The 17,627-nt window shown below is 46.1% G+C and overlaps 1 pseudogene; it reads left to right on the top strand.

The window, feature by feature from the left end:
- The first annotated feature begins 1,954 nt into the window (after window positions 1–1,954).
- LOC118939488 (uncharacterized) lies at window positions 1,955–3,685 on the top strand (annotated as a pseudogene).
- The last annotated feature ends 13,942 nt before the right edge of the window (window positions 3,686–17,627 follow it).

Below are 17,627 nucleotides of genomic sequence, written 5' to 3'. Positions count from 1 at the left end.
TGACTCATCCAACGGGAGTTTATTGGGGTCAAATTTGTCTCCACTTTTGTGGATTGGGGTGATCAGTCCTCGGTTCCAAATATTGGGGAAGATAACAGGGCTAAGGATAATGTTAAAAAGTTTAAGTATAGCCAATTGGAATTTGTGGTCTGTATATTTGATCATTTCATTGAGGATACCATCAACACCACAGGCCTTTTTGGGTTGGAGGGTTTTTATTTTGTCCTGTAACTCATTCAATATAATTGGAGAATCCAGTGGGTTCTGGTAGTCTTTAATCGTTGATTCTAAGATCTGTATTTGATCATGTATATGTTTTTGCCCTTTATTCTTTGTTATAGAGCCAAAAAGATTGGAGAAGTGTTTAATCCATAGATCTCTGTTTTGGATTGACAACTCTTCGTGTTGTTATTTGTTTAGTGTTTTCCAATTTCCCCTGTAGTGTTTGGATTCAATTACATCGAGCTGATTTCTAACGTGCTGTTCCTTCTTTTTCCGTAGTGTATTTCTGTATTGTTTTAGTGATTCACCATAGTGAAGGCGTAGACTCAGATTTTCTGGGTCTCTATATTTTTGGTTGGATAGGTTTCTCAATTTCTTTCTTAGATTTTTGCATTCTTCATCAAACCATGTCATTGTGGTATTTTTTCTTCTGGTTTTCTGTTTTACAATTTTAGATTTGATTAGGAAGCTGAGAGGTCAAACATACTGCCAAGTTTACACCTTCACTATTACAGTGGAACATTTTGTCCAGGATGTTGTCTAAAAGGGATTGCATTTGTTGCCTAATTGTTTTTGTTAGGTTTCCACACTACTTTCCTTCCATCTATAGCATTTATTAATATTATTCAGTTCCTTTGGCAAGCATCCCGGAGTCACCTCTTCACTGTTGACGTTGAGACTGGTGTTTTGCGGGTGCTATTTAATGAAGTTGCCAGTTGAGGACTTGTGAGGCATCTGTTTCTCAAACTAGACACTCAAATGTACTTCTTTCTATTCTGGTTAGAGCCAGTTTGCACTGTTTTGTGAAGGGAGTAATACACAGCGTTGTATGAGATCTTTAGTTTCTTGGCAATTTCTCACATGGAATAGCATTCATTTCTCAGAACAAGAATAGACTGACAAGTTTCAGAAGAAAGTTCTTTGTTTCTGGCCATTTTGAGCCTGTAATCGAACCCACAAATGCTGATGCTCCAGATACTCAACTAGTCGAAAGAAGGCAACTTTTATTGCTTCTTTAATCAGCACAACTGTTTTCAGCTGTGCTAACATAATTGCAAAGGGTTTTCTAATGATCAATTAGTGTTTATCAACTTTGATTAGCTAACACAACGTGCCGTTGGAATACAGGAGTGATGGTTGCTGATAATGGGCCAACATTAACAATGTCTACACTGTATTTCTGATCAATATTTCTTTTTTTTTTTTTTTTAGCTTGTCTTTAAAAACAAGGGTATTTCTAAGTGACCCCAAACCTTTGAACGGAAGTGTACATACCCAGCGTGCGACAGAGCTGCAGGAGTTGTGACACGTTTGTTGGTTATGGTGTCGTAGTTGTGTCTAGGGGCCATATGGGGAGGGGGAGGGGGGGGGGTACTGTCACCTCCAGGTAGGTGTTTGTCCCCTTGTGTGGTGAGGGTGTCAGGTACTTGCCCAGTTCTAGCATTTAGGTCGCCACAGACTGGTACATATCCCTGAGCCTGGAAATGATTGATTTCCCCCTCCAGGATGGAGAAGCTGTCTTCATTTAAGTATGGAGATTCTAGTGGGGGATATAGGTAGTGTTGATTGGTTGAGGTGGAGGTCTGGATGTGGCTGGTGGTGCGGTGGTCTGGATGTAGGTCCTCTCGGCATGGGTCCTCTATGTGTAGGTCTGGGGGGTCTGGATGTAGGTCCTCTTGGCATGGGTCCTCTATGTGTAGGTCTGGGGGGTCTGGATCTAGTTCCTCTCGGCATGGGTCCTCTATGTGTAGGTCTGGGGGGTCTGGATGTAGGTCCTCTTGGCATGGGTCCTCTATGTGTAGGTCTGGATCTAGTTCCTCTCGGCATGGGTCCTCTATGTGTAGGTCTGGGAGGTCTGGAACTAGGTCCTCTCTGCATGGGTCCTCTATGTGTAGGTCTGGGGGGTCTGGATCTAGGTCCTCTTGGCATGGGTCCTCTATGTGCAGGTCTGGAGGGTCTGGATGTAGGTCCTCTCTGCCTGGGTCCTCTATGTGTAGGTCCTCTCGGCATGAGTCCTCTATGTGTAGGTCTGGGGGGTCTGGATGTAGGTCCTCTCGGCGTGGGTCATCTATGTGTAGGTCCTCTCGGCGTGGGTCCTCTATGTGTAGGTTCTCTCGGCATGGGTCCTCTATGTGTAGGTCCTCTCAGCGTGGGTCCTCTATGTGTAGGTCCTCTCGGCAAGGGTCCTCTATGTGTAGGTCCTCTCGGCAAGGGTCCTCTATGTGTAGGTCCTCTATGTGTAGGTCCTCTATGTGTAGGTCCTCTCAGCGTGGGTCCTCTATGTGTAGGTCCTCTCAGCGTGGTCCTCTATGTGTAGGTCCTCTCGGCGTGGGTCCTCTATGTGTAGGTTCTTTCGGCATGGGTCCTCTATGTGTAGGTCCTCTCGGCGTGGGTCCTCTATGTGTAGATCCTCTCGGCATGGGTCCTCTTTGTGTCGGTCCTCTCGGCAAGGGCCCTCTATGTGTAGGTCCTCTCGGCGTGGGTCCTCTATGTGTAGGTCCTCTATGTGTAGGTCCTCTATGTGTAGGTACTCTCAGCGTGGGTCCTTTATGTGTAGGTCCTCTACGTGTGAGTCCTCTACATGTAGGTCCTCTCGGCGTGGGTCCTCTATGTGTAGGTCCTCTCGGCATGGGTCCTCTATGTGTAGGTCCTCTCGGCATGGGTCCTCTATGTGTAGGTCTTCTCGGCATGGGCCCTCTATGTGTAGGTCCTCTCGGCGTGGGTCCTCTATGTGTAGGTCCTCTCGGCATGGGTCCTCTATGTGTAGGTCCTCTCGGCATGGGCCCTCTATGTGTAGGTCCTCTCGGCGTGGGTCCTCTTTGTGTCGGTCCTCTCGACAAGGGCCCTCAATGTGTAGGTCCTCTCGGCGTGGGTGTGTTGGTCCTCTCGGCGTGGGTCCTCTATGTGTAGGTCATCTGGGCGTGGGTCCTCTATGTGTAAGTCCTCTCGGTGTGGGTCCTCTATGTGTAGGTCCTCTATGTGTAGGTCCTCTCGGCGTGGGTCCTCTATGTGTAGGTCCTCTCGGCGTGGGTCCTCTATGTGTAGGTCCTCTCGGCGTGGGTCCTCTATGTGTAGGTCCTCTCGGCTTGGGTCCTCTATGTGTAGGTCCTCTCGGCGTGGGTCCTCTATGTGTAGGTCCTCTCGGCGTGGGTCCTCTATGTGTAGGTCCGGGGGGGTCTGGGAAAGTGTCTATTGATCTGTTGCTCCTGTGTGAGGCGTTGGGGCTGCGGTTGAGTGTGATGTCCTTTAGGGTCCGGGCGAAGGTGGGCACTGCTGCCTTGTATAGGTGGACCTGGTCGTAAAGGCTGCTCAAGTCATGGGTGAAGTGGTGGGCCAGGTAAACATTTAGTTTGAGTGACACGCATGGGAAATACTCACGTTTACTCGCTGTATGGTAGCAGGGTGGAAGTATTTTCGTGGCAGCAGGGTAGAGATAACCTCTCTCTCTCTCTCTATCTCTCTCTCTCTCTCTCTCTTCCCCTTTTCCCTCTCTCTCTTGCTCTCAATCTCTCTCAGGCTCCACCCCAGTTTATCTCTCTGTCTGTATCCTATTGACATGCCCAATTTTCAAATTTTTGCATTGATACTGTATATTCATCCATCTCTCTTTAGCTTTTCTCACTGTCAGCTTGTTCACTTTCAGTCCCTGGCTTCTCTTCCTCCTGCTATCTCTCTCCTTCTCTCTCATTATGTCAATTTTATCTAATTTCATCTATCCCTCCCTAACTCCTTTCCTCCCTCATCCTCCCTCTCTCTTTACTCTCTCTCCCTCGATCTCTCTCTCAGCCTCACTCGATCACTCGATATGCACTTTCACAAGTCGACTGAGTCATTCTCTGAATCTAGCTGAAGGCTCCACTGCTCCCTTCAGAAGCCTGGATTTAGAATTTTGGAAAATTGATAGGTGGCAGGTGGACATCTCAATGCATCTTCTCAATGCTTCGTCTCAATGCATCTTCTCAATGCTTCGTCTCAATGCATCTTCTCAATGCTTCGCCTCAATGCATCTTCTCAATGCTTCGCCTCAATGCATCGTCTCAATGCTTCGTCTAAATGCTTCGTCTCAATGCTTCGTCTCAATGCATCTTCTCAATGCATCGTCTCAATGCATCGTCTCAATGCATCGTCTCAATGCTCATTTTGGCCAAAACACTTCCAGAATCGAGTGATCTCTATCGAACACAACAGCAACTGGCCAATTGATAAAGGTTTGAGATTTAGCCTATCTGTGTTTTGGGAAGCAGAGGGAGGTTGTAGTTTGTTTTGATGGCTTGGTATAGATAGGATTGGGGACTGAGGAGAGGAGAGGGCTTGTGAGTGAGCAGGGCGAGCTTTCCTAATAGCTCATAAGAGGGGAGGGGAAAGGGTGGATGAGAGAAGGGAGGTATGAACGACAGGAGGGGAGGGGAGGGGAAACGGTGGATGAGAGAAGGGAGGTATGAACGACAGGAGGGGAGGAAAAGATAGACGATGAGAGGAAATGACAGCAAAGGGAAATGAAAAAGGCAGGCAGGTAAAGGAAGGCTGGTGAGTGATGGACTCGGGTCAGAAAAGCAAGACTTTTCTCCTCAACCCACTCTGTCTCTTGACCCAGAGGACCAGAAGACTGAATGAATTAAAGCTGAACAGAACTCCTGTGCGAGAGGGAGGGAGGGAGTTTTGGAGGGAGGTTTATGTTTAAGAATGGGAAAGTCCCATAATTACATTACGTGTGGAAGCATGCCATGAGAACTACTGTACAATGGAGGACTGATAACAAGATGGTGATGACACAGTAAGTAAGGGAACATTTAAAAGCCAGTGTGTCTGTCTTGTTTAGTTTAGGAAAGGGCATCATTTGGCAGGCTTGGTGAAAAATTATAGCACAGGGATTCCAGCACTGTCTGTCTGTCTGTCTGTCTGTCTGTCTGTCTGTCTGTCTGTCTGTCTGTCTGTCTGTCTGTCTGTCTTTCTCCCTCACTCACTCCCTCTCTGTCTTTGTCCTCTCTCCCTCTCTCTCTCAGTCATTCTACCTCCCTCTATATCTTAGTCCTTCTCTCTCCCTCCCTCTCTGTCTTAGTCCTTCTCTCTCCCTCCCTCTCTGTCTTAGTCCTTCTCTCTCCCTCCCTCTCTGTCTTAGTCCCTCTCTCTCCCTCCCTCTCTGTCTTAGTCCTTCTCTCTCCCTCACTCTCTGTCTTAGTCCTTCTCTCTCCCTCCCTCTCTGTCTTAGTCCTTCTCTCTCCCTCCCTCTCTGTCTTAGAGGCTGGGTAGTGGCTGGGTAGAGGCTGGGTAGTGGCTGGGTAGAGTCTGGGTAGTGGCTGAGTAGTTGCTGGGTAGAGGCTGGGTAGTGGCTGGGTAGAGGCTGGGTAGTGGCTGGGTGGTGGCTGGGTAGAGGCTGGGTAGTGGCTGGGTAGTGGCTGGGTATCGACAGGGTAGTGGCTGGGTATCGACTGGGTAGTGGCTGGGTAGTGGCTGGGTAGTGGCTGGGTATCGACTAGGTAGTGGCTGGGTATCGACTGGGTAGTGCCTGGGTCATGGCTGGGTAGTGGTTGGGTAGTGGCTGGGTATCGACTGGGTAGTGGCTGGGTATCGACAGGGTAGTGGCTGGGTATCGACTGGGTAGTGGCTGGGTAGTGGCTGGGTAGTGGCTGGGTATCGACTAGGTAGTGGCTGGGTATCGACTGGGTAGTGGCTGGGTCATGGCTGGGTAGTGGCTGGGTATCGACTGGGTAGTGGCTGGGTAGTGGCTGGGTATCGACTGGCTGGTGGCTGGGTAGTGGCTAGGTATCGACTGGGTAGTGGCTGGGTAGAGGCTGGGTAGTGGCTGGGTAGTGGCTGGGTAGAGGCTGGGTAGTGGCTGAGTAGTTGCTGGGTAGAGGCTGGGTAGTGGCTGGGTAGAGGCTGGGTAGTGGCTGGGTAGAGGCTGGGCAGTGGCTGGGCAGTGGCTGGGTAGAGGCTGGGCAGTGGCTGGGTAGTGGCTGAGTATTGACTGGGTAGTGGCTGTATACCGGCTGGGTAGAGGCTGGGTAGTGGCTGGGTAGTGCCTGTATACTGGCTGGGTATTGACTGGGTAGTGGCTGGGTATTGACTGGGTAGTGGCTGGGTATTGACTGGGTAGTGGCTGATTATTGACTGGGTAGTGGCTGGGTAGTTGCTGGATATTGACTGGGTAGTGGCTGGGTAGAGGCTGGGTAGTGGCTGGGTATTGACTGGGTAGTGGCTGGGTAGTGGCTGGGTATCGACAGGGTATCGGCTGGGTAGTGTCTGGGTATTGACTGGGTAGTAACTGGGTATTGACTGGGTAGTGGCTGGGTAGAGGCTGGGTATTGACTGGGTAGAGGCTGGGTAGAGGCTGGGTAGAGGCTGGGTATTGACTGGGTAGTGGCTGGGTATTGACTGGGTAGTGGCTGGGTAGAGGCTGGGTAGTGGCTGGGTATTGACTGGGTAGTGGCTGGGTAGAGGCTGGGTAGTGGCTGTATACCGGCTGCGTAGTGGCTGGGTAGTGGCTGGGTATCGACAGGGTATCGGCTGGGTAGTGGCTGGTTATTAACTGGGTAGTGGTTGGCTGACTTTTGACTGGGTAGTGGCTGGGTATCGACTGGGTAGTGGCTGGGTATCGACTGGGTAGTGGCTGGGTATCGACTAGGTAGTGGCTGGGTATCGACTGGGTAGTGGCTGGGTCGTGGCTGGGTATCGACTGGGTAGTGGCTGGGTATCGACTGGCTGGTGGCTGGGTAGTGGCTAGGTATCGACTGGGTAGTGGCTGGGTAGTGGCTGGGTAGTGGCTCGGTCGTGTCTGGGTAGTTTATAAACACATATGAACTCCCTCCAAAACCACTCTCAATCAAAAATATGACCTTTCTCATGTCTTTAATTGATCATAAGTTGATTAGGTAACACTTCCCAAAGAATAATACTCTTCATAACATAGCAGAACTTTTATAAACTTTTATTTACTGACTACAGTGTAGTAGGTGATCACAGAGGGGCGGTTGGGAGTTGTCTGTTTGCCTGTCTAGGTGTGTCAGTGTAGCTCCACCACTACTTTATCTCTCTCCCCAGTGATAGCCTAATCACAATATATTTATACACCCTCCTCCAACCCAGGAAACACACACGCTCTCTCTCTCTGTCTCTCTGTCTCTCTGTCTCTCTGTCTCTCTGTCTCTCTGTGTCTCTCTCTGTCTCTCTCTCTCTCTCTCTCTCTCAGCCAATGTAGTAGGGCAGGTCTGATAAGGTAAGTGGATGTTGTGGAGATTTGTTCTAATCATGACTTTGGTTCCCTAATGCCTCACTTCAATGTCCACTCTCTCAATCTCCATAACAAATATTACTGCTCTCTTAGATACCAGACAGCCTGGCCCCACACACACACACACACACACACACACACACACACGTTTTTACCATCTCTAGGTTGTGTGTTGATGTTGTGATTATAGAGAGTGTTTAAGGTTGAGGATGAGTCATCCACACGCTCATGCTCACACACAGGTCCTAATCTAAATAGTGATCGACAAATGAAAAAGGCCCCTCTCTCCCTCTTGCTCTGTGCAGGTCTCCCTCCCCCTCTCTCTTCATCCCTCTTCCTCTCCCTTCCCTTCTCTCCCTATCTCACAGTCTACCCCCCTTTCTCTCTCTCTCTCTCTCTCTCTCTCTCTCTCTCTCTCTCTCTCTCTCTCTCTCTCTCTCTCTCTCTCTCTCTCTCTCTCTCTCTCTCTCTCTCTCTCTCTCTCTCTCTCTCTCTCTCTCTCTCTCTCTCTCTCTCTCTCTCTCTCTCTCTCTCTCTCTCTCTCTCTCTCTCTCTCTCTCTCTCTCTCTCTCTCTCTCTCTCTCTCTGTGTTTCTCTACATCTCTCTCCCCATGTACCATACCAAGCGCTATGGATTGGTAAATCAATTCTGTTCTGCTTTATTTCTTAACATCTAGGTAGAGGAGTGGAGGAGGAGAGAAGGAAATAATAATAGAATGAGGAGAGGAGGAGAAAATGAAAGAAGAAGAGAATGAGATGAGGGGAGGAGAGGAGAAGAAAAGGAGATGAGAGGAGGAGAGATTGAGGGGATGAGAAAAGGAAGAAGGGGAGGAGAGAAGGAAGGGAGAAGAGAAGGAGGGGAGGATGAAGGGAGAAGAGGAGAGGAGGACGGGAGGAAAGAAGGAGAAGATGAGAGGATGGGAGGAGGAGAGAACAAGCCCCAAATAGAGGGTCTTCAAAAATATCTATCTATCTCTGCCTCGCCCCCTCTCTCGTCAATTTTAGGGGCTTTATTGGCATGGGATATTTTCATTGCCGAGCAAAGTGAAATAGATAATAAACAAGAGTGAAATAAAATAAAAAATTAACAGTAACATTACATTACAAATAATGTATGTTATATCTATATACAGGGTTGTAATGATGTACAAATAGTTAAACAACAAAAAGGAAAATAAACTCTCTCTCTCAGTGTGGTGTAGGTCTGAGCAGGTCTACTTTAGTATAACACTATTGGTTCTATTCTCAGCTCACTGTCTGGGGGAATGTGTGAGTGCCAGATTACATTGTGTGTGTGTACACACAATGCATGAATGTCAGCATTACAGCCATGTCTCTAATCAAAACCATCTGCCCTCGACTCCCAACATGCAACAAAACCCTCTTCTAACCAATCACAAATCTCCACTGCCATATACTGTATTACCCAATGACGTGTCTTGTCTTTGTGGGGCGGCTTAGGGATTCTGAGAAGCTGAGCAGCTAGCGACTGCATGGTAATCACAGTGTCTTCACCACAATACCACCATGAAGACACCTTCTCATGGCTTCCTGGAGCAGAGGAGAGGAGAGGAGGATGAGAGGAGAGGAGAGAAGAGGAGGAGGAGAGGATGAGGAAAGGAGAAGATGAGGAGAGGAGTAGAGGAGGAGGAGAGTAGGCAATTATGACGAGAGGAGGAGAGGAGTAGAGGAGGAGGCAATTATGATGAGAGGAGGAGAGGAGTAGAGGAGGCAATTATGACGAGAGGAGGAGAGGAGTAGAGGAGGAGAGGAGGCAATTATGACGAGAGGACGAGAGGAGGAGGAGAGGAAGAGAGAACTGCCAGAGGCTTGCTGTACCACCTCCTCTCCCCTTAAAGGGATTTCTCATGAGTTCACTGTTGATACAGTCCCAAAATATGTTGCATGTCAGGCAGCAGTCAGGTTTTCAAGATATTAAGATATTGGACGAGCAAAGTGTCACCTGCCACATCACCATGATGATGCGAAATGATGAGGCGGCAGGTGACACAATGTATTTCTCAGCAGATACAGGATGTGGAGAAAAGAGCTATGCAGATGAGACTTATTAGGCTACTACAGCGCATAAAACTGTGGTTTCATTCGCACACACACACACACACGCACACACGCACACACACACACACACACACACACACACACAGACTCCAAGTTTGACTCCACATGTTGACTCCACATGTCTTAACTAGGTAGCGTTACCTAGCTCTAGACGATTGTAGCGTGTTCTGTTTGTTTGACTCTGCATGTTGACTCCACATGTTTTGCTAGGTAGCGTTACCTAGCTCTAGACGATTGTAGAATGTTCTGTTTGTTTGACTCCACATGTTTTGCTAGGTAGCGTTACCTAGCTCTAGACGATTGTAGAATGTTCTGTTTGTTTGACTCCACATGTTTTGCTAGGTAGCGTTACCTAGCTCTAGACGATTGTAGCGTGTTCTTGTTTTTTAAAATAGTGAGCCAACATGTTTTCAGCACTTTTATTTCCCTGACTGATCAATGCTCATTTTCTCGTGACATGTAGTGAGCAATCTGTTTGCAACATCAAATCTTAATAGAATCGCAGCATTGAATGGAGAATCGTGAGAATCGTGAGAATCACAATACATATCGTATTGGCACCTAAGTATCGTGATAAGATCGTATTGTGAGGTCCCTGGCAATTCCCAGCAATTTTGGACACCGTTAAAATAACAAATCCATCAACGAGTCTTAAGAACGTTTTGCCTTACCATGAAGGATGTTCCAAGACGGATCGACACATCCTTACCCCTTCAACCAACCTATTTTGCCCCCTATAATCTACTATAATTAACCAACAAGGTTTACGTCTGCCCCCTAATCTACTGTAATTGTATTTTTATTTATTTAACCCTTTATTTAACTAGGCAAGTCAGTCAGGAACAATTTCTTATTTACAATGACGGCGTACCGAAAAGGCAAAAGGCCTCCTGCGGCGACAGGGGATTGGATTAAAAATGAAAAATACAAATAAAATATAAATATAGGACAAAACACACATCACAACAAGAGAGACAACACAACACTACATAACACACATCACAACAAGAGAGACAACACAACACTACATAAAGAGAGACCTACGATATTATAGCATGGCAGCAACACATGACAACACAGCATGGTAGTAACACAACATCTCAGCAACATGGTAGCAACACAACATGGCAGCAGCACAACATGGTAGCAGCACAAAACATGGTACAAACATTATTGGGCACAGACAATAGCACAAAGTGCAAGAAGGTGGAGACAACAATACATCACACAAAGCAGCCACAACTGTCAGTAAAAGTGTCCATGGTTGAGTCTTTGAATGAAGAGATTGAGATAAAACTCTCCAGTTTAAGTCTTTTGTTGCAGCTCATTCCAGTCGCTAGCTGCAGCGAACTGAAAAGATGAGCGACCCGGGGATGTGTGTACTTTGGGGAACTTTAACAGAATGTGACTGGCAGGAAGGGTTTTGTATGTGATGAGGGCTGCAGTAGATATCTATATATATATATATATATATATATATAAGCATTAACTAGTGGGTATACAGAGATTTCCAGTTTACAGAGGAGTATAGAGTGCAGTGATGTGTCCTATAAGGAGCATTGTTGGTAAATCTGATGGCCGAATGGTAAAGACATCTAGCCGCTCAAGAGCACCCTTACCTGCAAATCTATACATTATGTCTTCGTAATTTAGCATGGTTTTGATGGTCATCTTAATCAGGGTTAGTTTGGCAGCTGGGGTGAAAGAGGAGCGATTACAATAGAGGAAACCAAGTCTAGATTTAACTTTAGCCTGCAGCTTTGATATGTGCTGAGAGAAGGACAGTGTACCGTCTAGCCATACTCCCAAGTATTTGTATGAGGTGACTACCTCAAGCTCTAAACCCTCAGAGGTAGCAATCACACCTGTGGGGAGAGGGGCATTATTCTTACCAAACCACATTACCTTTGTTTTGGGGGTGTTCAGAACAGGGTTGAGGGCAGAGAAAGCTTGTTGGACAATTAGAAAGCTTTGTTGAAGAGCGTAACACAAATTCCGCGAGGGGCCAGCTGAATTTAAGACTGTATCATCTGCATATAAATGAATGAGAGAGCTTCCTACTGCCTGAGCTATTTTGTTGATGTAAATTCAGAAGAGCGTGGGGCCTAGGATCGATCCTTGGGGTACTCCCTTGGTGACAGGTAGTGGCTAAGACAGCAGATGTTCTGACTTTATACACTGCATTCTTTGAGAGAGGTAGTTAGCAAACGAGGCCAAAGACCCCTCAGAGACAGCAATACTCCTTAGCCGGGGCACAAGAATGGAATAGTCTACCATATCAAAATCTTGGGCCAAGTCAATAAAAATAGCAGCACAACATTGCTTAGTGTCAAGCGCAATGATGACATCATTGAGGACCTTTAAGGTTTCATAACCTGAGCGGAAACCAGATTGCATACAAGAGAGAATACTATAGACGTAAAGAAAGTCAGTCAGTTGATTATTGACTTATTCCAACACTTTTGAAAAACTGGGCAAAATAGAAATAGGCCTGTAACAGTTAGGATCAGCTTGACCTCCCCCTTTAAATAAAGGACAAACCTTGGATGCCTTCCAAGCAATGGGAACCTCCCCAGAGTGGAGAGATGTTAAAAAGGTCCTTAAAGAAGAAAGGGTCTAAACCACCCAACCCAGATGTTTTTGGGGGGTCAAGTTTAAGGAGCTTTAGCACCTCGGATAGTGACTGCCTTCAGGGAGAAACTTTAGTGGGGCAGGGGGAAAAGAGAGAGGAGCATCGGGGCTATTTGCATTAAACGGGGTGGGAGATGAGGAAATGTTGGATGGGCAAGGAGGCATGGCTGAGTCAAATAGGAATCCTGATGTAATGAAGTGATGATTAAAGAGCTCAGCCATGTGCTTCTTATCAACATTAAGGGACATGGGCAGCTGTGAGGAGGAGGGTTTATTCCCCAGATCTTAAACCTTTTTCCAGAACTTCTTGGGGTTAGACCGAGAGAGAGAGAGAGAACAGAGAGAGAAGTGTACTTATTTGTAATTTGCCTAAACAGTCAGCCTGAGTATGCGTGTGCCAAGCCTTTCGCCAAATGCAATTCTTGAGGTGGTGTAACTCTGCAAGATCACGGTCTAACCAGGGGATGAACCTGTTTTCAATTCTAATTTTCTTTATGGGTGTGTGTTTGTTAACTATACCACTGAAAATATCAAAAAAGAAGGTCCAAGCGTCTTCGACAGAGGGCACGAAGCTGATCCTATACCATTTTACAGAGGCCAGTTCATGAAAGAAGGCTTGCTCATGAAAGTTTTTTTGTAAGTGTCTACGACAAATCAGGACAAGTCGTTTCACTGACCAACTATTACAGAACAAACTTCTAGTGTTAACGTGCAGAAAATCCTGGCTTTTACGAGAACAGAAATCAGTGAAGCAGATATCAGAGCACAAGTCATAATTGGGGCTAGCAACAGTTGATATCATCAGCAGTAATACAATCAAGGCACAGCAGAGGACAGGGAGAGCTCTGCGATGTTGATTTATGGCATTTGAATGTACATTAGATGGCAACAAGATCATATTGTACAACAATATCATCAGGTAACATGAATTTAATGCCGGCGAGAGGTGGTTAGCATAGGATGGGAGGCCAAAAGTCTGTGTAGCCAATAGAGAGTCAGAGTGGGAACAAACACAGTCTGTCCCACGGTTGAGTTAACAAGAAAGCTCATATTCAACAAAGCATGCACGGGTCATGAGGCAAATAGCAAAAAGCACATTGTTCGTCCAATAAAATAACATCAAATTGATCAGAAATACAGTGTAGAAATTGTTACTGTTGTAAATGTCTATTGTAGCTGGAAACGGCTTTTATTGGAATATCTACATAGGTGTACAGAGGCCCATTTTCAGCAACCATCACTCCTGTGTTCCAATGGCACGTTGTGTTAGCTAATGCAAGTTCATCATTTTAAAAGGCTAATTCATCATTAGAAAACCCTTTTGCAATTATGTTAGCGCAGCTGAAAAATGTTGTGCTGATTAAAGAAGCATTAAAACTGTCCTTCTTCAGACTAGTTGAGTATCTGGAGCATCAGCATTTGTGGATTTGTATACTCAAAATGGCCAGAAACAAAGACCTTTCTTCTGAAACTTGTCAGTATATTCTTGTTCTGAGAAATGAAGGCTGTGAAAAATTGCCTAGAAACTGAACATCTCGTACAAAGCTGTGTACTCTTCCCTGTTCACTACTGCCAAGAGATGAGCTATAGGTGTACCTACCATAGGAGCTCCCTCAAAGCCTACCATTGACTATGTACATACCCAGCGTACGACAGCCTACCATTGACTATGTACATACCCAGCGTACGACAGCCTACCATTGACTATGTACATACCCAGCGTACGACAGATCTGCAGGAGTTGTGACCTGTTTTTGTTGGTTATCTGTTGATGTTTATGGCTCCTGAGTGGCGCAGCGGTCTAAGGCACTGCATCTCACTACAAGAGGTACATTTGTTCTTTGACTTGCCTAGTTAAATAAAAAAACAAAAACATAATTACCTGAAGCACCCCGCCATGTTCTCCCTCACACCTAACACAGAGTTTCTAGTAGCAACAGGAACGCATTCATTCTTCAAACGCCCACCCTGACAGCATCTACTTTTTTCTCAGACTCAGAGGTTAATCCTTAGTCACTGACAGCGTCTACTTCTCTCTCAGACCCAGAGGTTATGCGTTAGTCACTGACAGCGTCTACCTCTCTCTCAGACTCAGAGGTTATGCGTTAGTCACTGACATCGTCTACCTCTCTCAGACCAAGAGGTTATGTGTTAGTCACTGACAGCGTCTACCTCTCTCTCAGACTCAGAGGTTATGCGTTAGTCACTGACAGCGTCTACCTCTCTCAGACCAAGAGGTTATGCGTTAGTCACTGACAGCATCTACCTCTCTCTCAGACCCAGAGGTTATGCGTTAGTCACTGACAGCGTCTACCTCTCTCAGACCAAGAGGTTATGCGTTAGTCACTGACAGCATCTACCTCTCTCTCAGACTCAGAGGTTAATCCTTAGTCACTGACAGCGTCTACTTCTCTCTCAGACCCAGAGGTTATGCGTTAGTCACTGACAGCGTCTACCTCTCTCTCAGACTCAGAGGTTATGCGTTAGTCACTGACATCGTCTACCTCTCTCAGACCAAGAGGTTATGTGTTAGTCACTGACAGCGTCTACCTCTCTCTCAGACTCAGAGGTTATGCGTTAGTCACTGACAGCGTCTACCTCTCTCAGACCAAGAGGTTATGCGTTAGTCACTGACAGCATCTACCTCTCTCTCAGACCCAGAGGTTATGCGTTAGTCACTGACAGCGTCTACCTCTCTCAGACCAAGAGGTTATGCGTTAGTCACTGACAGCATCTACCTCTCTCTCAGACCCAGAGGTTATGCGTTAGTCACTGACAGCGTCTACCTCTCTCTCAGACTCAGAGGTTATGCGTTAGTCACTGACAGCGTCTACCTCTCTCAGACTCATAGGTTAATCCTTAGTCACAGTACATTTTCAGGGCATGCTGTTCTTGTTGTGTTGCTGTTGCTGAGAGAAGAGTGTGTTTCATTGTCGGCTGTCAGACTTACTAAATACTGGTCGAGAGGGGAGACGTGGCTGTGTGTGTGTGTGTGTGTGTGTGTGTGTGTGACTTTGGATGTGGCTATGGCTGTGTGTGTGTGTGTGTGTGTGTGTGTGTGTGTGTGTGTGTGTGTGTGTGTGTGTGTGTGTGTGTGTGTGTGTGTGTGTGTGTGTGTGTGTGTGTGTGTGTGTGTGTGTGTGTGTGGCTATGGCTGTGTGTGTGTTTTACAACGATCCATTATGCAGTTGTCTGTTTGAGCAGTAGGGCCAGCATATCCTTATGTATTAGACATGACCCGGGACTATCAGCCATGACCAGGGACTATCAGCCATGACCAGGGACTATCAGCCATGACCAGGGACTATCAGCCATGACCAGGGACTATCAGCCATGACCCGGGACTATCAGCCATGACCCGGGACTATCAGCCATGACCAGGGACTATCAGACATGACCAGGGACTATCAGCCATGACGAGGGACTATCAGCCATGACCAGGGACTATCAGCCATGACGAGGGACTATCAGCCATGACCAGGATCTATCAGCCATGACCAGGGACTATCAGCCATGACCAGGGACTATCAGACATAACCAGGGACTATCAGCCATGACCCGGGACGATCTGATAAATAAAAATACTGCACGTTGTTATGGTGACTATTTCTTTCAACACTGAAATGAACCTACGAGTTCGCTGCTCGCTGCAGGACTAGTGGAGATACCTCCTCACTGAAACAGTGGAGTCTCATACACACACACACACACACACACACACACACACACACACACACACACTGGTTGCCCTTTTCTTGTTGTTTTCTTGTTTATTGCTGATTTGACTGTACACTGTGGTATTTCACCCAATAGATTTAGGAGTTTATCAAAATTGGGTTTGTTTTCAATTTCTTTGTGGGTCTGTGTAATATGAGGGAAATTTGTGTCTCTAACATGGTCATACATTTGGCAGGAGGTTAAGAAGTGCAGCTCAGTTTCCACCACATGTTGTGGGCAGTGAGCTCATAGTCTGTCTTCCCTTGAGAGCCAGGTCTGCCTACGGAGGCAGATCTCAATAGCAAGGCTATGCTCACTGAGTCTGTACTAAGTCAAAGCTTTCCTTGAGTTTGTGTCACTGTGCTCTCTCTCTCTTTAGGGACAAATAGCATTCTAGTTTTCTCCGATTTTTTGTTATTTTTTTCCAACGTATCCAGTAATTACATTTTTGTTTTCTCATAATTTGTTTAGGTCTAATTGTGTTGCTGTCTTGGGGCTCTGTGGGGTCTGTTTGTGTTGGTGAAAAGAGCCCCAGGACCCCAGGATTAGTTGTTATCGGACTAATTCACCTCTGCAGAATTGTTTTTGCATCCATTTTGTGAATTATTGGTTGGTGTGCGGACACCGGACCAACCATAAAGGTGGTGGAAAAAGAACTTGAGTAAATATACCTTAATAGAAGAGTTAAAGTGAAAGTCACCCAGTAAAAAACTTCTTGAGTAAATGTCTAAAAGTGTTTGGTTAAAAATATACTTAGGTATCAAAAATAAACGTAAATTGCAAAAAGTAACGAATAAATCATTTCAAATGTCGTATATGAAGAAAATCGGACGGCATCATTTTCTTATTTTTTTTAAATTTACAGATAGCCATGGGCGTGCTCCAACACTCAGACATTTACAAACGATGTATGTGTTTAGTGAGTTCAGAGACAGTAGGGTGACCCAGGGATGTTCTCTTGATAAGTGTATGTGTTTAGTAAGTTCAGAGACAGTAGGGTGACCCAGGGATGTTCTCTTGATAAGTGTATGTGTTTAGTGAGTTCAGAGACAGTAGGGATGACCAGGGATGTTCTCTTGAAAAGTGCGTGACCATTGGACAATTGTCCTGTCCTGCTACAGTAAGCATTCAAAATGTAATGGGTATTTTTGGGGTTCAGGGAAAATGTATGGAGTACAAAGTACATACTTTTCTTTAGAAATGTAGTCAAGTAAAAGTAAAAGTTGTCAAAAATAGAAATAGTAAAGTTAAGTACAGATACCCTAAAAAAACTCTTAAGTAGTACTTTCAAGTATTTTTACTGTGAAGTACTTTACACCACTGAAAATGGGTTCTATACGTGATTGAAGTATTTTTAGCCAGAACCTAATTGGTATGTCAAATGTTACATTCATTTTGATGGCATAGAAGGCCCTTCTTGCCTTGTCTCTCAGATCGTTCACAGCTCTGTGGAAGTTACCTGTGGAGCTGATGTTTAGGCCGAGGTGTGTATAGTTGTTTGTATGCTCTTGGGCAACAGTGTCTCGATGGAATTTTTATTTGTGGTCCTGGCAACTGGACCTTTTTTGGAACACCATTATTTTGTCATACTGAGATTTTTTTGCCAGTGCCCAGGTTTGGCAAAATCTGTGCAGAATATCTAGGTGGTACTGTATGACCTCCTTGGTTGGGGACAGAAGCACCAGATAATCAGCAAACAGTAGACATTTGACTTCAGATTCTAGTAGGGTGAGGCCAGGTGCTGCAG

This window comes from Oncorhynchus mykiss, chromosome 16, assembly GCF_057628025.1.
Source record: "Oncorhynchus mykiss isolate SJ-2025 chromosome 16, ASM5762802v1, whole genome shotgun sequence".
Classification (NCBI taxonomy): Eukaryota; Metazoa; Chordata; class Actinopteri; order Salmoniformes; family Salmonidae; genus Oncorhynchus; species Oncorhynchus mykiss.
Note: the sequence above shows the minus strand (reverse complement) of the source record. Positions and strands in the feature narration are given on the sequence as shown.